The following is a 23,964-nucleotide window of genomic DNA, read 5'->3' as shown; positions in this document are numbered from 1 at the left end:
ATCTTGTAAAACAGTAAATTGATAGTTTTAAACAATTTAATTTTGTAAATATGAATAGATTGGGACACTATTTGTTTTTACAGAAGATTTGTTACCGAGTTTAAATAAAGATATTACTCTATTCTATTCCATTCCAGTAAAATAATATCTTTAATTAGCTTCGAATCAAGATTGTCTACGTTGCACAACGACTGAAGGAATATGTCACATGGTAGACAACTCTGAAAATATATGAGACGGTCAGTTCTGAAAAACGCGTAGAAGTTATTCGCCACGTGCAATATCAAAATCCAGGGTAAATATTTTGTAAAACAATTCCAAACTCCAAAAAAGAAAAATGAATGCTATTATTTCGAGGTGTTCGGAAATTCCGATAAAGCACGATTTATGATGAATTTTCAGCCAAAACAAATAAGTACTATTGTTCAAGTAATTCTTGAAAACGGCTTCACATGGATAAATTCTATCACATACACTTCACTATTCATTTCAAATGCAGTTCACGCATTCGCCTATCGTATTTATCATATTAAAAGCAAGGGATGTTCTTTCATTGCATTGACAGCTGTTCTTGTCGGCAAGCACAGTTTTAGTTTTTTGTCCGAAAAAAAAGAGTTAAGCCTTGAGAATATCCGAAGGAAAGTGAGTTATCTTATTCGTTTCCGTCTCCAAACTCAAGTACATGTAAAAAATGAAATGCTCGTTGTTTTTGTATATTGAAAGCGACAGCAACAAAGCAAGGCGTCTTATGAGTTACTTCCAAGGTCGGCTGGGAAGGATTTCAGAAGTGAGAAATATCAAGAACATTTTGGTGAGGGACCAAGATTTCCAGGAAGAACTTAGCGAGAGCGAATGTGTTGTGTTGGTCGGAACACCTCAAGCTTTGTCCCTCATCCAAAACAAGCAGCAGGAAAAACACGCTTATTACATCACGTTTGACGGAAAAGTTATGCATGAAGAGTTCGCAGAGAACAAAGAACTTGTCAAGAACAGACTCCTCATCGTTCATTTCACGGGAAGAACGGAGAATGACTGGATTCCGGAAGGTTTTGATGAAAAGCAAATTTTTCACGTAGAAGACGGCAAAGTTCCTCCAGATGGAACTCCAACTTTGACCCACCTTGAATATCGCATGAAGAAGATATTGCTTGGAGATGACTTCATGTACTGAGCTTGGAAAAATTTCCGCACAGCCCCATACTTCATTATGCATGCACATCTTATTTATTATGCATTCTACTCTTTGTCTTTGAATACAATAGACAATTCCCTTGGTAATTGAATATATACATCCCTAATTATTACTTACTGCACTAATAAAGGAGGTTTTTTTCACGGCGTTTCTTTCCGCGCTGTTTTTCCCTCTCTCTCTCCATTTTCCCCTCTTTCTATTCCCCATTTCTCTGGCGGACACTTCACTACTCTCTATCTTCTTTCAAGGCCCTTCTCTTTTCTTTTTTTTACGTTACCTGCAGGGTTCGAACTCTCAATTCTCTGTCGTCTTCGTCAGAATAGCAGTCTATCCTCTATACCATTGTTCTACATGTGCTTCTTGCCGATAGTGGGTAACTTTCAAAATTATATTTCTAATACCTTATTCAAATTCCAAAAATTAACATTGAAATCATTTTCCTCGCCTTTAAAACATGTTGGATTTTGCACGAAGAAATGAGATGTATCACCGCGGTCGCTACGTCGAAGGAAAGTGGATCTTTGGTGGCATTTGCCGTGAAACCAAGGCCTGCTTCCTTGTACCGGTAGAGCGCAGGGATAAAGATACGCTCATACCCATTATATGCGCTCAAATATTGCCGGGAATATGCGTGATGAGCGGCATGTGGAAAGCTTATGATTGCCTACAGGCGGACGAGGGCTACAATCATCTCACAGTGAACCACAGCCTAAACTTCGTAGACGCAGACACAGTCGTTCATACTCAGCGCATTGAAAATACACGGTGGGGAATCAAACGAAGTATACCTCGTACAGGAATATCCAAAGCTCTCTTCGGTAGCTACCTACAAGAGTGGTTGTGGCGTAAGCAATATGGAGAAGATCCTCTTAGAAATATAATCGAGCATATCGCCGAAGTATTTGATGTTCGAAAGACATCATAAAAACTAAGCTCCTCGTGCCTCTGTATGTGCTGGTGCCTGTCTACACAACCACTGCGGATGAAAATAAACATTCAATGAAGAGAGAAAAATAAGCAACTCTACTGTTACAGAGAAAAGGAAAAACGGCAACGACAATGAACAACTTTAAAGGTGAGCATCGATTTTATTTTCATCGTTTTACGAATGTTTGCTTTCAAAAACAACAATTTTGAGGCTAATATGAGGCGGAATTTAAGCTGTTTTGATTTATAGATTTCATAAAGCATAGTAATTTTTTACTCGATTAAGCGCAATTTTTAATTAAAAAAACGGCGATTTTTTAAAGATTTGAGTAAAGACTTAAAAAAAAAAAATTCAACTTCTTGAAAACAAAGCGAATAGTCCCAGAGGTAATCTATTGTTTGCGCTATTGTTTTCTTCTTATAACAAAGGACTGTATGCATAATGAAGTATGGGGCTGTGCGGAAACTTTGCCCAACAAAGATAAGAGAACTCCCAAGACTGGTTATGAAGGAGAGGAGAACGTAAACTGCTGAGTAGTAGATGGATTGTTGTTGAAATCTATTTACCAAAGATGGGGTGCTCCATCTTCGGTTAGATTTGTGTCCGCTATCATTCTGCAGTCGTTTAGTTTTTCCCTTCAGAATACGTATGATCGCAAAAGGAAATATTTCGTCTTGAGAGCACCTGCCCAGCGTTGATCACTTAAACTTTACTTTTTTCAGAATAATCATATGAAAACTTTTTCAGTCGCGTTTACTCGTTTGAAATGCTCGGAAATATTGTGAATTGTGTACAAAAAAAATGATGAACCATTTTTCTGAAAGCCTTACTTTTACCTCAGCTATGATTTATCGAAACGAGGTAAGAACAAAACATCTGCAAATGTTAATATTTTATAGCGCGATAGACAATCCTTCGTCGCTCAGACGAACAATCATTTTATCCAAATATAGCGCATTTATTAAAAACGAGAGACAATGCTTTGTCAAAAAAATTATTCATCATTTAATTTCGTTACTCAATAATCACTTTCTTCGCTTTTTCTTCAGATTACTCGTAACTGCATGTAACGAGAGATATTTTTGTCTTGAAAGCACCTGCCAGGCTGCAATCACGTAAACCTTTTCATTGAAAATTTCCCAGTAATGTTCACGTATTTAACATGCGAATACTCAATGCTTATTCTGTCACATGAGCTGTTAAATTCTTCCCAGGAGTCGCATTAAATATAACTTTTTGTAAATGTCTTTGTAACGGGTAATTCTGTGATGTTATTCCATAAATAAACTCTAAAAGTTCCCTCCAAATTTAAGAAAGGTTTTTTTTATAGCAATTTTCCCTGCAAATTATCTTTGTCAATTAAGAGAGGCTGGATGTTTGTCGCCTAACTGTGTTGCGCGTCACAACTATATTACATGTTTATTCAACTTGGTAAGTTTAATCTTTGAATAATTTTGCGCTAAGAGGTAAAAATAAAAATAAAATAATTTCCTTTTTTTATCACTCACATTATAAGGCAAAAACTGTCCCTATGAAGGAAGAGTGACGTTGATAGGATAAATGAGTAAGTGTTGATAGAAAGTCTGAAGAACAACCCGAGGAAGACCTGACTCAACCATGTGTTTCTTTAATTGTCTGCTTCACTTTTTGTCTCACTTCACTAATCTTCCAGAATTAGCAGTTTATTTAGATCTACTGTCATTCTTTTGGGACGATGATTAGGTGGTAAAAAACGTTTTCTGCAGCGTGGTTAATTATCAATTCCAAAAGAGGTTATAAAAGATATAAAGAAGCGAAAATCAGGAATAATAAATCGCTCGGAAGTGGAAGAAATGGATTCAATAAAACTTGAATATATTAAATATTTTCAAACACTTTTCATGCAATATTGTTCCCCCCCCCCCCCCCTTAATTTAGGATTTACAAAAGTGACCGATCGGGAGGAAAACTCTGTAACAACCATTTACAGTCAGTTTCATTTCGCACCCTTTTGTGATTGCGTTACGCACAGGAAGCCCATGAGCGTGAGAATGCTCATCTTCGCCTTCCCCTTCCTTGCTCGGCATTGTTTGAAATTGCTTCGTTTGCTAAAATGCCGACATGTTGTTACTCCGAGCTCGTTGGTGGTTCTTGTAGTTCCCGCAAGACCAGTGGAGAAAGTAAATGCATAGCCCTAACTAAGTGCAAAAGAGACATCCAAGGTCATCTTAAAACATATAAATGCCATGATGCTCAGCTGAAAAGTGAGTTCATTCTTCTTCTCGCCAGAGCAGGTAAATATCTCATCATCAAAGATGTCAAGAATGTTTAGCAAAGGCAAATACTGTATCCCTTTTTGTCCTGCTTTTATATTTTGCACTAAGATCAATGAGGTTATATCGTGACACAGTTCAACGCCCTTGATTTTATCTTTGCTTTAAGATTTATCTCTTGAATCCACATAAACACTTGAATACAAGACAACAGGATGCCAGTCAGCATTATATGTTGTCATGAAATATAAAGCATTGGTCCATGTCTACAATTTATTTATTTATTTATCATCCATTCTTTCCTTCTTTCATTCCTTCATTTATACATTTATTTATTTATTTATTTATTTATATATTCATCCATTCATTCATTTATTTAATAAGTACACATATTATATAAGTGTTATAAATTAGATCCATTATATTTACATTATTTTACGAAATGGGTCTGGGGAGGGCCGGGGCTTGCATTGAATTGCGCACCCTATACACCAAACTAAGTTCCCATGATATGAAATTTCGTTTGTTTGTTTCGTTGTCTTATGTTTTTGTTTGTGTGTGTGTGTGTGTTTGTTTGCTTAGTTTGCTTGTTTCTTTTGCTTTGTATTTCTATCATTCTGAGTGAACAAGTAAACGACTTCGCTTTTTCAGGTTTATTTGAAGTCGAGGAAAGCCATAAAGAACTTTCAATTTGTCCCAGACATAGAGATGACTTCGGGACTAGATGGTTATGCAATTAAAAAAAATGCTCCTGTCCATCGGATTGGGCTCCACATGGGAAGTCTTCTCGGAAAGGTGATCGAGGCATGACTCTGCAACAGTCTCAAAAGCTTTATGCTTTAACATCTACACTTCAGTTCCGGTGGGAGTCACGTAAGTATACATCAGAATTCCATCCTGACCGCCACCTTGATAAGAGATAGTATCAGGATAGTAGAAGAGAAAACTACCTTCATTGATAAAAACAGAGATACTCTATGTGCAAAAGCTGACAGAAGGAACAGGCACACAACCTCAAATGGCCAGCTTTACTGTACTGATGTCAAGCTCGACAAAACTTTCGGAAGGCTGGGCACTGAGGGCGTCTAAGAAATCAAAGCATTTCAACGAAAACCAAAAGAATTATCTCGATGAAAAGTTCAAACTTGGCCAGGAGACTGGTTACAAAGAAGATCCATCCCAAGTTGCGAGTGACATGCGTCGCGCTAAAAATGAAAACGGAGAGCGTCGATTTGCTGTTGGCGAGTTTTTATCACCACAGCAGATAAAGTCGTATTTCTCAAGGTCAGCAGCAAAGATCAAACAGGCGGATCGGTAGCAGAGATCGATGGACTAGCCATTGATGAAGAAATGGCATACTCCTCAGCTCATGACAAGATAATTCAAGAGTGCCAGCTTAGTCATCCCATTTTGTATGACACATACCACCTCTGTCAACTGTATGCCACGAACAAGCTTACTCGTTTCATTATTTCTTTCCTTCAAGATATATGCACATATTTCCAATTGGAAATTGATTCCCTTCCTGCTACACGAAAAGCACCATATGTTGGTCTGATCAATGAACTGATAAAGTCGTGTACGTGCAAAGAAAAATAGGAACTTTCCAGCTGGAAGTGACCATAGTCTTCGTATTCAGAAAGTAATGACTTCTGGAAAAGAGGGACACCAACATTATTCCAACTGCCTCGAGATTATCCCTTTGTAGCTTTGTTATAAAAAAAAATTGACAGTGAAAACCTCACGTTTACATAAACATGTTTTAGATCGAAGGATTTTGTAAAGACCAACCTTGTTCTGGTTAAAACGTTGGTCATCTTCTTTATTATTTTCACTTAATGGGCTTCCCGTGTGTAACGCAATCACATACCATCGATCGCGCTGTGGTGGCGAGAAATGGTAGCATGGATAAGTCTTGAAAACGGTGGAGCGGGTTAAATGCGTACTCTTGGCATGGAAACCACTTCTAAAGGTAAAATTTTGTGTAATTATAGCCTGGACAATTCCTTTTGATGCTAAAAAAGCGTTTGTTATCGTTGGGTTGCAGTATTAGTTGCGAATATGACCGTTGTAACAACATGAACTAATAATTTGCATATACTAGACTATCGAAAATTGCCCAGATTGCCCTGTGACCTGCATCAGTTCTCTTTTTTTTTCTTTTTTTCTTTTTTTCTTCCTTTTTTCTCAAACACTTTTTTGGAGCAAAACGGACATATCGTTAAAGATTCCAAACATGATAGGAAAATTAAAGAGAAAATGTTCCCAATAAGGCAAGTGCGAACGGTACCCTAAAACAAAGCACCACCCTAATGGTTACCTCGGCTGAAAAAAGCCAACCATTCTCAAATAATGTTGCGCGCGTTGATTCTGTTATTTTTTAACATAGAGAGCAAATTACTTAAGGTTGATTGGTTCAGATAGAGGGAATTTTCCCTTTATTTTGGTAATTGCCCTAGGGAAAATAACCCAAATTTGAAATATCTTCTGTTTTGATTGGCACCTGAGCAGGCAAGATGGGCTCGGGACTGCCCGCTGTGATTCCGCCCAAAAACAGTTGGCCTCCTTTCCCGTCTCTCGAAATAAACAAGTCTTGATTCGTAATAAAGCGGCGATGTTTTTGCTCTATAATAAATCCGATATTGACCAAGCTTTTTCGGTCGAGGTGGCTGGATATTAGTGTCGTTCTCTTTTTTCCGTTTTTATGGAAATAAAACACAAAAAAGAACTGACCCAATATCTAGCCATCTTGACCTCACGCTTGGTCAATGACGCTTATGAAAAATTGCGTTACTTCCGATTCTTTCCAAATTTGGAGTATAAGATGTTGAAAATTAAAGCCAATTTGGTAGTTAATTATACACTACACAACTAATATTTCAAGTTCAATCGGCGTCGATGTGAGTCGATCTTATTTTATCCCCGTTGATGATGATTTAGAGGTTAAATTTATCATCGGAAACTCCGTAGATGGAATAGACAGTGGTGAAGGACGCAGAATAGATCGGGGGCTAGAAATCGAGATCGAGAAATCGAGAGCCATCGAACATATAGTTTTGAAAAGCATAGTCGTTCACCTCCAGTAGCCTATTCCGCATTCGCGTGCAGTTCCTGAGTTTTGATCAAAAATTTGTAACAAGTATCTGAGACCAAAGAGCCCCATAATTTACGCCAATGGATGTGATTCAACTATGCGATTCAAACCATGTGACGCGTAATACGATTGGTTGTTTTGTTGCCATAGAGAAATGCATATTTTGATTGTAAGCGATTACTAGTTAGTTTGTTCGTGTGTTTTGTTTTAGTCAACTTCAATTTAGGAGCGGAACAAACCATTGTCACATTGGTATTCTTAGCGAAGGAGAAGATGCTATAATTGAGGAGGTGAGTGAAACGTTTTCATCGGGTATAAATTCAGAATAACAAGTACAATCTTTTAATGCTTATCCTCAAAAATAACTCAGAATTTTTAAGCCCTGTTCAAACGGTCACGATAGTTGATGATAGTTGAAATAATCATTTGCCGTCATGTTTGCGTTCAAACATCTCATGATAGTTAACAATTGTTCACCGAAGTGGAGGTAAATATCAGGTAATTTAGTGTCTACAACTGAGTTGAAAACGTAAATTGGCCACCGTAAAGAGTTAAAAAGCCGACGTTTCGAGCGTTATCCCATCGTCAGAGCGATTGACGAAGGACTAACGCTCGAAACGTCAGCTTTTTTTACTCTTTACGGTCGCCAATTACGTTTTCAACTCAGTTGTTATCTCTAAATTGCCTGCTATACTCTCCCACCGACGCAGCACCACAGTATCTTTAGAAACTTACCCTCTGTATTCATGGGGGTAAATATCCATCATTTTCATCGACACTGAGGTGATTAATTTGTTTCAGTATATATAGTATATCACACAATTACCATAAACTTAGTTTATTTCTTTCAATATACCAAAAATGGTGGGAATTCAATTCTTGTTGTTCAATTTTTCTCATCATCTGTTCGGAGGTGAATGGTACTTGCCATTCAACTAGCCAACTGAACAACTGAACTAGCCAATCAGCACATGAAAAAAAAAACCATTCACTGAATGTGTTATATACTAATTGATTATAGCTGTTGAAATCATACAATGGGATTTTACTGCTGGCTGATACCTAGTATCTTAATGTGTGAAATTGTAAGCAAAATATCAGCCAAGAAGAGTGCTTATCGCCACAGTTTTAGAGAACATTAATGTAGAACGACTCTTCTAAAGAGTTGCTTGATCACCACAAATGAAGCAGGAAGGAATGGATATGAAGTCAAGAAGTTGCAAGCAGAAGACAGAAGCCTTTAACCCTTTAACTCCCAGATCAAATTTGTCATTCTCCTCACTGTCAACCATACAATTCTTATAATGTTAGTTCAGATAATTTAGTATTGGATCAACAAATTATTCCCTAATTTATATTTTTCGCTATTCTCATCACTTATCTGGTTGATATTGCATTGATATTGTAAGGAGAAATTCTCTCTTGGTCACTCATGGGAGTTAAAGGGTTAAGGAGATGTTGAAAATGAACTTTGAAACAACCTATAAAATTTTGACAACTATTTTACCCCTCTTATGATTTTCCATTTCAGTTTGAGCCTATTTTTGGCAAGACCACAGACTGAAAAACTAGTTAATTATAGTTTGAGTTCAAATGTGCACCATAGTAAGTTACTATCATTGTCTATCTGTACCATTTCTCTAGGGCTTTACAGTAAATCAGTGTATATGTGTTGAACTTGATATATTGACTTCATTTGAAATACATTTTTGTTTCAATGTGTTGGTGTTGACCCCCAAATTTCTTCTGCTTCTGCTGCCCCCAGTTCTGTTTTGCCAGCAGTTAGTAGTCTCATATTTTCAAAGAGCATCAGGTTTATTTTTCTGATGAGAGTGCTATATTCAGGCCTGAACTTATACTTCAGTTCATTTCCCCAGGGACATTGTGAGACAGTTTTGTGAATTCCCTGAGAATGATTTATCATCTGTGAATAGCCCACTGCTCCTCATATTTCCTAACCAAACCCAAAGTGAGTTTAGGAGTATTTCAGCTTTCTCTGGGAACAACATATGCTTTGCGGTGTATCATAAAATGAAAAGGGGATATTTAAAAGTTTGGTTTTGCCATAGTGTCTGGAAGTGCATGCTAGAAATGATGGAAATTGCTTTGCATTGTGTCATACCGAAGAGTGTCATAGCTTATTGTTTTGCTAACCATATTTCCCATTGCTTGATTTTAATCACTGTCAATGGTTTTAGATGTTTTGTTACTCAAAGGAAATACCAAAGAAGAGATAAAAAAACAAAATAATAGAAGATGCAAAAAAATAAAAAAGAAAGAAGTGAAGAATGTCATAAAAGTCACTTTGCAGCATTCATTTTAACATTGTCAGTCATGAGTTATGATAGTTGTGTTTTGATGCTAGTTTTGCCAAAGAGACCTCCTATTGATTATCAAGGATAGTGGAGGGCATATTTATTTACTTAGTAACACTTCAAACCTGCCCCCATGCTGACACACCCCCATTTTTTCCAAAAATATTTCTTCCCAGTAAGGGTTTGACTTACATTGGAAAACATGAAAATTTTGTGAAAAGATTTAGAATTTACTTTTCTCCTTTCAAATTTTCAGGAATGTGGCTGACATCTGGAGGATCAATTTTGTATTACTTCATAATAATTATTCATAATAATTACTGACATTTTGATGAAAAATCTTTTTTTCCTTAAATATGATAACAAATTTATGCTAATTTTTCTGAAATTCTTATTTTAATACACTTTAATGTAAGATAATGTAGGGCCTTATTGCTATAAATACATGTTGAGGTAAAAAAAATGAAAACACAGTGTGGTCAATTTCATGCATTTTTGGGGGCCATAGATGAGTTAAAGTTTGCAAGATCAGTACTAATATATATGACCTAAATGTAAATGAGTGAGCCATTGTTTTATATATGTTAGTGCATCTAGTTCAATCTGTTTCCTAAGGACTGTGAAAGGTGTTCACTGTAGTTTAGGGTAAAACTTTGGAGTCAAGGGAAAGATCATTTTCCTTGATGAAAATTGAATTAGTTGGTAGTGACAAAACTTATCAGTGATCGGTACAGCATTCTGTGCCACACAGCTTTGGTCATATAACATCTACTTTGTCAGTTTTTCTAAGTTATTGCATAATCTGGTGACTGACATAATATGATATGTCTCTGTGTAGAACAGCCCACACATTACTCAAAGTTCTGTTAATAGACAGACATCTTCTGATTGGACACGGCACTACTGGATGTACTGAAAGAATGATACATAAGGGAACTTATAAGAAACAATAAGCACATTTAGAGGTGCTCAAAAAAGCCATAGAGTTACATATATTGTTAAGTTCTATCAAAAAGGCAGTAGATAGAGCTGTTTAGAGGATTCCATGCACAATCAAAATCCCTTGGGAAGATAACTCTTCTACCAAAAGGGAACTAGTAGTAATAATAATGATAATAATAATGAGACTTTGATGATGTTCTTTTTGGGTCTGAGAGTCTGTGTCACCTCAATATAAAAACCTGATCAAAGAAAATGGGTGGTGCTTGTGTTCTTTAGAGGGTAATTCTTTGAAATAAGACCTTCATAATGAGGACTCCCGAAGAGTCCCTTTACTTTGGTTCGGAGAACACACACCTTAATTCCTCTCAAAAAGGGAGAAAACAAAAGACTGGAAAAATTTTTTTATCCATTAAGCACCTTAGGAGGTGCTCTAAAAAAGTCATAAAGATAGTTACATTAAGAATTAATGTAAAGAATACAGTTTTTAACAAAGTACACTCTGCAATTCTTAGTATCACTCAGGCACTGTGTGTATCTGAATACACACAGTGTGTGTACTTTATGAAGAATTTGAGTGTGTAAACCATTAAAAGATTATTTTTTCGTTAATCTAAGTATCTTAATGGTTTTCTTGGGCACTTCTTCATGTGCCTCAGGACACAAAAAAACTTTTTTCCAGGTTCTGTGTTTTTACCTTCTTGTGAGGACTCAAGATGTGTGTTATACAAACCGACTTATGAGGACCATTCAAAAGTCCTCACTATGATGGTCTTTTCTCTTATTACAACGTATTTATGAGGACTTTTTTGTGGGGACTTGAAAATGTCCCCACAATTTGAACAGACCCCACTTTGCTGGTGTGTATACATATGAATGTCCCCATAAGTGTGCAAAGGTGCACGCACACACGCACACACACACACATACGCACCTTTGGCAACTTGTGAGGACTGTGTTTACACACACCGCTTGCGGGGACCCCCCCTTCTGCTGGCAGTATCAAAATAGAAACTACGATGTTTGATAGCTTGTTTGCCTTACTCTTTATACACTTGATTAGAATTGAGGAAATTTCAATTTTTCTTGTGGGGACTTCCTTATGGGGACCTTTCCATTACTCAACTTTGCCTACTTGTGGGTACTACTTTTAATATAAGACTTGTGAGGACATACTTACCTAACTTGTGGGGTCTCTGTTTCCACACCCCTCTTATGAGGACCACCTCTCCTTTTGCTGGAGAAGGCGAAGAAGTTTTGCTGAAGGCCTGGTACTTTCCTGCAGCGGAAGAAAACCCTCGTGATTAAATACTAATAATGAAGGCCCGTTAGCGTAATCGCCTTTGCAGTCGTTGTTTGGTCTTCCAATGGGAGAGAGACTGCACTGCGTGGCGAGACTAAACAACGGCTGCGACGGAGACTACCGCAAGTGTGACACCAATGCAGTTTAGTGTTGCTTAAAACTATTCAGACACCAGTGACAATAGACCAGAAAAACACCTGTGTCTAAATTCATTTCAGATATATTGAATGGGTCTTTTTTGCTCTATGTTGAAAGAAATTTTTGTCGGAATCTTTTGAAGTTAATACTTTTTCTCTTTTTACAAAAATGAAAACTTCAGTCACTTAGTGTCCCACCTGAGCTTATCCATCCAAAGAAATAACTTTTGCATGCATAGCATGCCTACAATGAAGGATGACTGCGACTTAAGGAAGCCCAACTGAAAAAATCTCAAAAGTGACCCTTCAATTTGGGATAAAATACTCTTTGCAGGAAACACCTAATCTTTATCTTTCAAATTCGAAACTCAAACCTGCGGGTATCTTTCTGTGAAGAAGGCAAGAGACAGTTGATATAACTCGAATCCTGTAATGTTTACAACAAAAGTCCAACTGTCACGCTTTAAATAACACCAACTCGACAGTAATGATTTTAGGAAAAGGGCACAAAAATATTTATTGTAAAAGCTTTCTGAATTCGACTTCTTTGATTAAGAGATGGCTTTTCAGTTTGGTGTATGAAAAACCCATGATATTGGCCAACTGGAGGAAAGGCAATACTTGACAAATACAAGTTGAGCACTACAATGGGTTCCATTTTGGTAACACACCCTTTTTTTAACGTCTAATTTGGGGGCTGAGGTTGAACGTTCTTTTTTATGCAATTTGAGTCTGAAAACTTTCTTAAGATGTTCTGAAAGTTTTATTATTACGGACTAAATTCGACCACAATATGAGTTGTTCTTCAGTTTATCGTACAACAGTAAAAACCGCATTCTTAAGTATTTGAGTTTGTTGTCCTGTTTGACCACAGTTTAACGTTTCTTTTGCCTTTATTTATTCTTCTCATAAAAAAAAAATTAAAAAAGATGAGCAAAATGAAAAAGTTCTCAACTGACTCTCAGCCTGGGTATGTTCTAAGAATGTTTTAAAAATTTGGGCTAATCTCAGCCGAAACGTTCCTATTAAAAAAGGTTCTTATAAAAGAAGAAAAAGGATCTAGTACTTGGAACTTAATTAATATTGGCTTCCATCCTACACGTAGCATATATATAAGCTAGACTGGTAAGACTTGTATATATTTATAGCCTTAGATCCTGGCGGATTATACAATTCACTAAAACTGTAAGCGCAGGAGTATCTATAAGAAGTCTTGGTAGGGCTCACCTTCGGTAACAGTGATTACGTGATGAGAATCTACAGAAACTTTTTAAAATGATTGATAGAATAAAGGGAAGCTCTATTACTTTTGAAGAAAATTGAGGCAACTGGAACATGCTATTTGCCCTTGAATCAGGAGACCCACACAAACTTTGACTATTAGTAATATTTTTAAATATTGGGAAATGCAAAGCAAAACACCCCTTAACTATCATAATGTTAGCAATTATGTCCAACATCATAACGAATATACTAATTATCTCAGTTGTATTTTGTTGTCCTTGCAGCTCTTGGGGTGAAATTTTAGCAAGGTAACAGGGTAGCCATTACGGGCAGGGGACCAGGGAGTTTCCTTAGCGAATATGAAGTTGACCACTGGCCACTTTCATAGAGGATAGAATAAAAATAGAACCAAAAAGGAAATCCCTAGCTGCTTAATTTCCTGCCTTCTCTCTGTAGTTACCCAGAAACTTGAGATCTTTGTGACAGCCCTGAGATTGGAAGAGTTTGGCAAAACAGTAGGTTACCCTGCACAGGATTAGTTATACTTTGAGATAACAAAAACAGAACGATTCTATTAGTTATACTTAGGGGCATGAACCTGCTTTTTCTTGTCAATCTGATTTTTCAAAAAGTATTAAACAGCATGCCGGTCCTTAAGTTGTTTGTACTTTAAAAGCAAGTGTTGCACTAAATGCACCATTTGCTTTTAAAATACAATTCTAAAAGTTTAGTTTTCTCAATAACGTCATTGTTTGACAAAGTTAAATATGTGATGCCAAACCCTTTCAATTGGTTATATCTTAATACTCCAATCAAGAGCTAAATAGAGCACTCTTAGTTTGTGTAATACTGAAATCTACCTCCATAATTATAAATGACTGAATTTGAGAAAGTTGAAATAATGTAAAAATTCTGGACACAACCCTAAAATCCTATTTTTAAGGAAGCTTATTTTTAAATTTTGTCCAATTATAAAATTTTGAGTTGGAATTACAAGTGGATAACATATTGATTCTAAGACTTTTAAAAGTTTTTATGTCAATACTACAGTGTATATCATTTTACACTTGACAAAGCCAATTTAATGGAGGATTGGTAGCTTACACTGTGGGGGGGGGGGGTATTTTTGGATTGGCCTATATCCAAAATGTATGGTAGAATTTAACATATTCTATTTGTCGTTGAATCACAGGGTACCCACGCAAACTGTGACGGTAAGTTTTTTTTTTTAAATATTGGAGATGTTTGGAAACAGCAAAATACCCCTTAATTATCATGAATTACTGCTTTTTGTTGTCCTTGCAGCTATTGAGGTTGAATTTAAGCAAGGTATTAAGGGTTGTCATTAAGGGTGGGGAAAGATCAGTTCACTTAGCCATTTTTAGCGGCAAGAACCCTCTTTCTCCAATGTCAATCTGATTCTTAACAGAATATTTAACAGCATGCCAGTCCCTACCATCTAATGCACCATTTGCTTTTAAAATACAGTTCTTACAGTCCAATTTTCCCGGAAAGCGTCTTTCTCTGACAAATGAACTAGGGTGCCTAAAAACTGCCTCCTTCTCTTCTTCTGTACATGGGCATCTTACTCTGTAAAAAAAATCAAAATAAGCATAACAAGTAAGCTTTCAGCTAAAACTTACTCCTCTCATAATTATAACATTTCTCTACTTACTCTTTGACTTTGACATTCCCCGGTCCACATTTTCCATGTTCATGTGACTGCTGCGTTTTTCGGGGGGGAGGGGGAGGGGGAGGGTTGATTTCTTTGCAAGTAGTCCCCGTAAGTAACTGTGTATTAGCATGTCGCCACAAGAATGGAAAGTAGTCCCCATAAGTAGTTGCGTGTTAGCATGTCACCATAAGTACGGCAAGTAGTCCCCATTAGTAGCTATGTAGAGCTTTTCCCTTTTAAGTGCCTATGACACGAAATTTTGAAATTTTTTATTTTGCATTTTCTGGTTGATAGCTGTATTTAAAATTGGAGATCATTAACCATAGCGCTTAACGAGTTCTCCTTGACCAATTTTTTTGTGCATTGAAAGTACGATTTGGCGGCCAAAAAGTGTCGCCACTAAGCAAGCGGCCAAAATCATGTTATATAGCTGTGACGTAGAAAACTGTGAAGACGCGTAAGCAATTATGGTGGAGAAAGGAGAACTGTAATAGAGAGGACGAACATAGTGCGTGGCTGGAGCGCCAAATGATGTTCGCTACAAGAATAATACACATAGACCGGGCATTTATATACACTACTTTCCAAATGATGTAGCTGTATGGCCAAAATGGACGCTTTCGATCGTCGACATCGAGGAGATTCTACTCTTTAATGTCGTCGGCCTTATTCTCCGTACCGGCTTCGAAGACGCCTGTTGCGAACACATACCACAAATTAGGGTAAGATAACCGATGAATTCAGCTAAAACGAATGCTGATTAAGGACCCTGTTTCCACACTATACACGATTGTTCAACATTCTTTCCGGCTGACATTTCGCAAATGAAAAATGGTGAGCTCCTTCTTGATGTTTATTTCACGCGCTTGAGATGTACTCACACTTTTTGTCTTTTCACATGACTACGTTTGCGCTTTTCTTATCGTATGAATATCATACCAATTGTAGTTTCCATCGTATTTTGATAAAAGATTTACATCAATTGTAATGAAGTTCAAGCCCTTTCCTGAGCTGACCGATATCCTGTTGCGTGAACAGTGCGCAACCTCTGACGGATACTGGCATAAAAACAAGCTTAAAGGGGCCGTGTATTCTCCTAACCTAGGTTTCCGAAAATCCATCTCACGAGGTATCAATTCCCCCCTACCCTCAAGAAACCAAAAGTAGCAATATTAGCAATTTCATTGGGATAACAGCACCGCAACGATATAAATAAGGAAACAAATTTTATTGAATTAGATGGTAACGAATTCAAGTGCCGTATGAAAGTCGATGCGTACGAAATATTCATTAATAATACTGATGTCAGTTATTTCCTTTGTGCGGAATGGGTCATATGGCAATGCTGCACTTAAACTAAATAAGGTTTTTTCCTATTAAAATGCCTCTATGAGATTAACTTGAATCAGATGACTATAAACTCACTCGTTTTCCTTTCGGTTTGACCGGCTCGACGACTGCGACCATGGCCTCTGCCTTTGCAATCTATGGGAGAAGGAGCAACTTGCAGTAGAACTGCTCGATTACTCCTCGGTGGAAAATCATCGTGCCTCGTGATACAACTGATTCTTTCTTCAAAAGTTAGCTTTTGGTTTATTAAGGGAATTTCTCTACAGCAACGAAACACTAGAGCACTGACCGAGAGGAACCTAATAATATTGGTCATGAAACGGATGTAAAACAGTCGTTGCCGCATTTAAAAAATTTGCCTCTGCTTCACGCCCGTGACAAAAAGAATGACATGTTTCTTTGTACATGGAGATCATATTATTGATTTCTTTTCACAGCGTGGATTAGCGCCATGGCCATGGGTTCTAATTTTTTTTTGGTCTTATATCAAGTGCATTTTGTGATCGTCTTGGATGCCGTGTTATGTCCTTTGCTGGTGCGTTACTATCCGTCTCAGGGTTGTTCCTAACCTCCTTCATGCAACAAGCTCATAAAATGTATGTGACCTACGGACTTGTATGGGGAGTGAGTTCTAGTTTCTCCTATGTCGTCTATCGTTGTCCTGGGTGAATACTTTAATAGAAGATTGGCGCTTGCCAATGGGATTGCATCATGTGGAGGTGGCGTAGGCTCTCTTGTTACCGGGCCGGTCATAAATTACCTACTGGCATCTGTCGGATGGAAACACTCACTAACAATGTTATTGCAAAAGAAACGAACAGAGCTATCCACAAAACACAAGCACAGCAAACTAGACATTCAGTAACGGGAATTTTTGTTCTAATCTTGACCTCAACAATGCAAGCGGGAAACCGCCTTTGTCAGTCTTCGTAGAAATCTTCGTTTGATGCAGCGCGGTTCTCCTTCTTAGGGCTGAACCGTACTCGCAACTTTCATTTCTTCTTTATAACTTGAGTACGATGTATTACAACTCTCGGTAGAGCTTACTTAAGGTAGGTAGACATCGCTATCGGTCGTTATTTCAAAATTATTTCAGCGCTGACTTATACAAAATTGAAGATGTGAAAGGTATTTTGGTGTCGACTGAGAGTTTCCACAGTTTTCTACGTCATCAGCTGCTAATTCGTTACCAGTCCACGGGACACTTTTAAGACAAAAGCACTTTAGGGCCCGAAAAAACCGAGTTTTAAGTCTGAGACTATTCTTCAATCGGAATCGGTTTGTACATATGATAAACTAAATATTTACGCCAAAAAATTCGTGTCATAAGCTCTTTAAGCATGGCAAGTAATTCCCATAACTAGTTGTTTTAGGATGTCCCCATAAGTATGGCTGATAGTCACCATAAGTAATTGTTTTAGCATGCATATCCCCTTATGCACGGGAATCTACGAACGCGTGGCCGCCACTTTGAAAAAGTGACCGATGTACCCTGGGACGAGGTTGGCAGCTAAGCATGAAACGATCTAGGATCGCTTCCTAGTGTAGTTCAACTTGGTAAGTGACCGATCTTTCCTCTCTCTTTTTTAACATAGTTAGCACCTTAAACGTGTTTGTGAAGAACAAAAAAATGTGTAGTTTATGACTTTCAAGAACAATATAGACAGAAGAACAAGAGAAATTAGTTATGAAATTGAAACCACCTACAATCTTGTACTCACCATTTCAGTCATTTTCCGCCAGTGTTTTCCTCGTGAACTTTCTTGTTTCACCTTGACCAACTGTAAGAAGAAGCTTGCTCACTTTGGAAATTTCAACTGCAGATTCGTGAAGACAGTAGAAGTCTCCATGCACTTGGATTTCATGACCAAGGTGTCTTGCTTAGTCGGTCTACCTTTGTTCCTTTGAGAGAGACTACTTGGGAAATGGTTGCCATATACTTTCTGAGTTTGGTACTGGCTATCTCTGTAAGGTTTGACAGGGGTGGGCCGCCTTCCATAGCAAATTTGACTGTCTGTTTGACCTAGCAACTATTAAATGGATTTTCATCTGGAATACCCACGGCTTTCCTTGTCTTGTTGAGGAGGTCGATGCTGTTTTTCACCTCAGGTGTCAAAATTACTGTTACCGTCCTGCCCCACTTACTACGAATCTCAACTATGTCTGATCTGTTTTAAAAATATGATAATTAAAACATAAATTACGTTTACTCAAACAATATTTTACAAACTCAAATTATAGAAATCCCCCCCCAAGGTATTAAAATATAAAAAATGAAAGAGAAATATTTTATTTTTAATGGCCCAAAAAGACATTATTAGCATCAGAAAAACACGTCATTATGCTGAACATTTTGAAGACTTCATAAAATGTTCTCACTGTCTTTGCTGTAATTGTGATATCATGACATCAAGATGTGCAATGTGTTACCCAGTCAGGGTTGATGAAAATACCAAGGAGAAGGGGGCAAGGCTAAAAAGAATGACTTTCCGGATTTAATTTAGAAATAAGAAAGCTAAAATAGGCAAAAAAAATAAAGAACCAAAAAAAAAAAGGGAAAAACGAAAAAGTATCGATGCAACAGCATGAGACTCTTTAATATCATAGTACATTTTTGCAATCATAATATTATCATTCCACAGATTTAGCCACCAGTTAGATCTACCCTTCCTGGTTTCATTGTTGTTGTCAGGCAATGTTTTTGGTCAGTCAGTTTGAGTGTCTTAAAGAAGCTCACTTCCAGAATTTTCTTGACATTTTCCTTGATAACTGGAGACTTTGTTGAAGTAAGAGATGAAAATACAACTTAAATAAGATTTGGACTAAGATAGGGCAAGCATGCTATGTTATAAGCATGTTTAAAAATATTATTATCATAATAATCATTATTACCTGACACAGAATGAAGGACTTTTTCAGGTGCATTGCTCTGTGATGCATTATTCCACCGTTGTAAGAAGAAGGAACTGGAGATGTAGATTTCTTTCCCCTTTGAATTCAAGAGGAAAAATAGTGAGTTATGCTAAAAGTCTTGTTTATGGCAAGACTGGAACAAATAAAAAAAAGCTTAATTACTATAATTTGAAACTTCTAAGTTAGGAAAGCATTATAAATATATATGCCCCAGTGGGAAAAAAAAGAAGTTGATGAGAGATTCCTGGGCCCAGTTGTTCAAAGGCCAATAAGCATTAACCCAGGGTCAAATTTTTATCCAAGCTTCTTTATTCCTTCTTTAAAAAGCCTTTTTTGGATAATCTTCTCTTTTCTTTTCATAGCATCCAATTTTTAAATTGGAGACAAAAAGAATGGTATTGAATTTTCATTTAAAGCTTTCAGATCTGGAACCAGATTTCACACTGAGCCTGGATTATCTAAACCTAGCTTTGAACAACTCAACCCGAAAAAGGATTTGGAAACCCCCCCTTACAGAAATTCTTTGCAATAAGAAAGCATGATCAGTTCAGTATACAAAAGTGTAAGTAAGTGAGAGTAGAACATGACCTGTCTGTGGAAATTTGACTGAATCAGTTATACAAAATGGGCAACGTTGGTTGAGCAAGGACAACTACTGTGTAACTGAATGGCCAGATTAAGAGATGATCATATTGTTCAAGATACGGGCCAGACAAAAATCACTCCAAATTAAAACAATCCAACCAGTCAATAAAATAAATCTGAGTAGTTTAAGATTGATCACTAATTGTGTTATTGTACTAGTTAGATGTTTCTTTCCAGTTTGTATCTCCCTTACAATGCCATTTCGTAAAATGATACTCTCTGATAGACCTGTGTGGCAAGTGGTCGCTTATTTCAGCATAACAAGTTCCTTTTCCTTCAAAATATGTCAGGTAATTGCTTTATATGTGGCTATCAAGATAAATTTAGTGACTACCTTTAAATTAAGCCAAATTGAAAGGCAGAGATTCTAATTATTCGATTGCTTTGTAATTCGCTTCATCGTTTATCCAGCATTCCTTATCACACAACCCAAGTTTCCACTCGTGACATTGCTGCAAGGAGTCTGCAGATATTTAGTTATTCTGATTCATGGAGGAAACATCCTTAGTTGTTATGATATTTATCTGGAATTGTTCATCAACATCAGCCATGTTGTTGCTCTCGTTCATATTTTGTTCTTTGTTGCGTTGCACCTTACTCTCAACTTTGCCATCTTTTACTGGCATCTTACCTTCATTAACTACATGGTTAAGAAAAAGGAATGTAACAGTTTTTTTCTTGTTTTGTGATAATCATTATTTCTTAGTAGAGCCAAACTTCATTTAATAACTTTAACTCTTCTATGTCAAAACCACCATCTTTTGACGCATTAGTTCCTGGGAGTTTTGTCTGAGAATGTCTTTCGAAGCTATTCAAACCGTTTCTTTTAGTCACTTTGAGGGTCTGAAGAGCGAAAACTGTCCAAAACACCATTTATAGATACTGTTCTTTCAGATGCAAATCATAAGCTTCCGCAGTTTGGTTATGCACAAAAAGCAGTCTTACACCTTTTGCTTTTCCTCCTCCCCTTTTCTTGCACTTTTCTTACACCACTGTTTTACTTTTAGCCGTGGTAGTAATAGTTCATTGTTTTTATGATTTTTAAGGCTTTTGTTTGGTTGCAACTTACCTTTGACGTTGTAAGAGAATGTATAATGATATTTATGAAGACATTTGAAATGGCAAAAGCCACTTGCAAAAAACTCATTGGGGATTTAATATTGGAAAACTACTTCTGTAACAGCAAAAAATATCTTTCATTTTCCAAAGAGCCCTAAGAACTGATGGGCTCAGAGTGTAAGGGACATCTGTAGTTTATATAATAGAGGGTGTGTGTATGTGCATACCAGTTTCCAAGGAGTCTGCAAATAGACAGTCATTGATCTGATTCAGGGAGTAAATCTCTTCAGAATTTGTTGTTACATCCATGTGGAAACTTTCATCATTGTCAGGACTGCTGTTGCCCTTGTTCATATTTTCTTCTTTTTTGTGTTGCACCTTACTGTCCCATTCTTTAGTCCATCTGCCTTGCTCTCATTACCTAAGTGGTTAAGAAAAAGAAATGTGTAGAGTTTTGCTAATTTGTGTGAAACCGGGAATGAATAATCGGAGCCATCATCATAATCATTGTCGTCATCATTTGAAGTATTATTAAAAAAATAATTTTTAGATTGTTTTGACCAAGGACGGTATGAGTTGTCATGATATCTAGACAGATTGTATGGTATTTGCAATATTCATGTTAAGAGAGATTAATATACGTAATCATAACAGGACTGAAACGGTTTGCATTTGAGTAAATCTAATTCTGGAATGGAGAATTAAATGTTATAATTTTTTATCCTAAGGGCTATGAATGTTCCCCTAATAAAACAAAACAAAACAAAACAAGAAAAAAAAAACGAAATTATCTTTAGAAGAGATGGGGCCAACACCCTGATAGCTTATGGGGTCCATTACACTAAAACACAAGCAAAGAAAAGAGTTGCTGCAGTTCTGTTAAGTATGACACAAGTCTCCCAAAACAGGTTGTTAATGGTTAGGTTGCAATACCTTTTAGCTGTCGCCAGGGAAGATCTCTAACTTCATGGTCACAGTGTAGACCTTCACCGTTCCGAAGTCCACAAAGGGCAAGGCACACTTTGTCTTCACCGTTAATCTTTCTCATTTGCTTTATTTAATGGATTATCGTTTTTTAGTCTTCCAGGTCCAGCAGAGAATGTTGCATCAAGGCTAGAAAATCCAAAAAAATCAAAGTCATAATTGGAAAAAAGCAATCTCAATTTGTTCCTTGTGAAAGTGTAGTGTAAGGTTTGATGACTTAGTTTCAGTTCTTTCTTCGGTTGTGTGGCGCAGACCAAGCCCATCTAAAATTACACAACTACTGTATTTACAATGAAACTTAAATACAACTCACGATAAAGCCAAAAAAGTGAAAAAAAAGTACCATATATTTTTCTTATTTCTACTTTAATTTACTCACTTTGGAGATTGGTTGGCTGCATCTTGATATGCCTTAATGTGACAGCGCGATGCTGTTAGTGAGTTCGTATCTTGTTATGCTTTAATGTGACAGCGCGATGCTGTTAGTGAGTCGCACCAATTACTTGGCTGTGTAACCGCGTGATGCGGTTCCAGTCAAGACCCATAAATTGACCCTTGCTCACCATAGAGTCTCCAGTAGCTCAGTGGTTAGAGCATCCGACTAGATCACGGAGGGTCGTGGGTTCAAATCCCATCTGGGGCTCGGATTTTTTCCGAGTTCTCCAAAATTTCTTATTTCTACATATATTTTGATGGTAATTTTATTTCATTTGGAGTAATATGCAAATGATGACAAATCATGAAGCACATTACACACAAAATAGTATGTATTTCAGTATCAGTGATTAACAATCTCATGAAGCCTATTTTGAATTCATTCAGGTCGATTTGTGTACAGTAGTCTTAGGACAGCCTCCCCCACTACCTTAAAATCTTTTTTGTTTAACTTGGCGCTTACGGTTAGTGATGTTTTACTGTATTATAATTAAAATGACTTACCGTAAACACTTGAATCCATTCTTAAAAAAGAAGAGAAAGCTTCTTAGTTCTTCCACATGCAAATCTTCTCTTTGATAACCTTCATCCTCTGAGACAAGTTCCCCTTTATATTGAAGAGGGAGATCACCCTTTGAAAACTTCTCTGTTGGAACACACCTCACCCTTAAAACAAAATTATACCAAATCCGTTGATCATTTTGCTTCCCTTTTTGTGGCTACTTCCTCCTGTGGGAGGCAAAGCCACATATATTATCGAAATGAGTGAGTAGCTGTAAATGAGTTCATCACTTTTAGCCTTAACCCCTTAACTCCCAAGATCTGATTGGTAATTCTCCCTTCTAGCTGCTACACATATCCTTGCAAATAAGTTGTGAGAATTTGGTGTTAGATCAGGACAACAACTTCTACCTGATAAGTTTGAATATTCTCATTAGCTGTTTGCAAGATAATATAAGGACATTATCGGGAGAAATTTCATGTTGATCACTTCTGGGAGTTAAAGGGTTAGAGATAGAACAGTCAGGTTCTCGAGCTAGCCCCTATAAATTTACCATTATTATTATCTTTATTATGATTATTTGTTACCATTTAGTTATTGCCTGAATGTCAGTCAATCACTATATTCGCGAATCATCTTTCTCTCCACAAGCAGGGTACTCATAGATACGTGGGTTACGGCAGTTTACTGTTTTACATGTGAATGGAAATTTTCTGCAACACTACCTTTTAGCATCATGATACAACCCCTAGTTATCTTCAATGCTATAAAAGTCATACTATATCAGTGGCCACATGCAAGGTTAGACTGCCTATTTTTTAAGCTCGTAAGAAAAGTAATGTAATTGCCTTTCCATGGTCTATTAGTAATTTCCAAAGCGTTCCAATTTTCTAAAGCTGACCCTCTTCGTCTAAACCATTCTAATAATATTGTCTTTTTGGTATTGTTCTCTTTTGTTTGCTCTATCTGTGTCGCACATATTACCTTTGGCTACGATTTTAGTTGAACAGTTTTTCC

General features: G+C 37.0%; 2 long non-coding RNA genes and 1 other non-coding gene across 3 annotated transcripts; 2 read left to right on the top strand and 1 right to left on the bottom strand.

Moving 5' to 3' along the window:
- The first annotated feature begins 7,278 nt into the window (after positions 1–7,278).
- On the top strand, positions 7,279–10,976 carry LOC149038108 (uncharacterized). The gene is made up of 2 exons (XR_016181056.1): positions 7,279–7,756; positions 10,038–10,976. It is a non-coding gene; the product is annotated as an uncharacterized LOC149038108 (long non-coding RNA).
- Positions 10,977–18,791: 7,815 nt separating this feature from the next.
- LOC149038106 (uncharacterized) lies at positions 18,792–23,608 on the bottom strand. Its single transcript, XR_016180756.1, has 5 exons — positions 22,950–23,608; positions 21,960–22,139; positions 21,254–21,447; positions 19,302–19,398; positions 18,792–18,881 (listed from the first exon to the last, which is right to left on the bottom strand). It is a non-coding gene; the product is annotated as an uncharacterized LOC149038106 (long non-coding RNA).
- Positions 22,580–22,653, top strand: Trnas-aga (transfer RNA serine (anticodon AGA)). Its single transcript has one exon. It is a non-coding gene; the product is annotated as a tRNA-Ser (tRNA).
- Positions 23,609–23,964: the final 356 nt, after the last annotated feature.

The sequence above is a fragment of the Pocillopora damicornis genome, chromosome 11 (genome assembly GCF_964200805.1).
Source record: "Pocillopora damicornis chromosome 11, jaPocDami1.2, whole genome shotgun sequence".
Lineage (NCBI taxonomy): Eukaryota > Metazoa > Cnidaria > Anthozoa > Scleractinia > Pocilloporidae > Pocillopora > Pocillopora damicornis.
The sequence above is the reverse complement of the archived record's forward strand: the minus strand, read 5'-3'. Positions and strand labels throughout refer to the sequence as shown.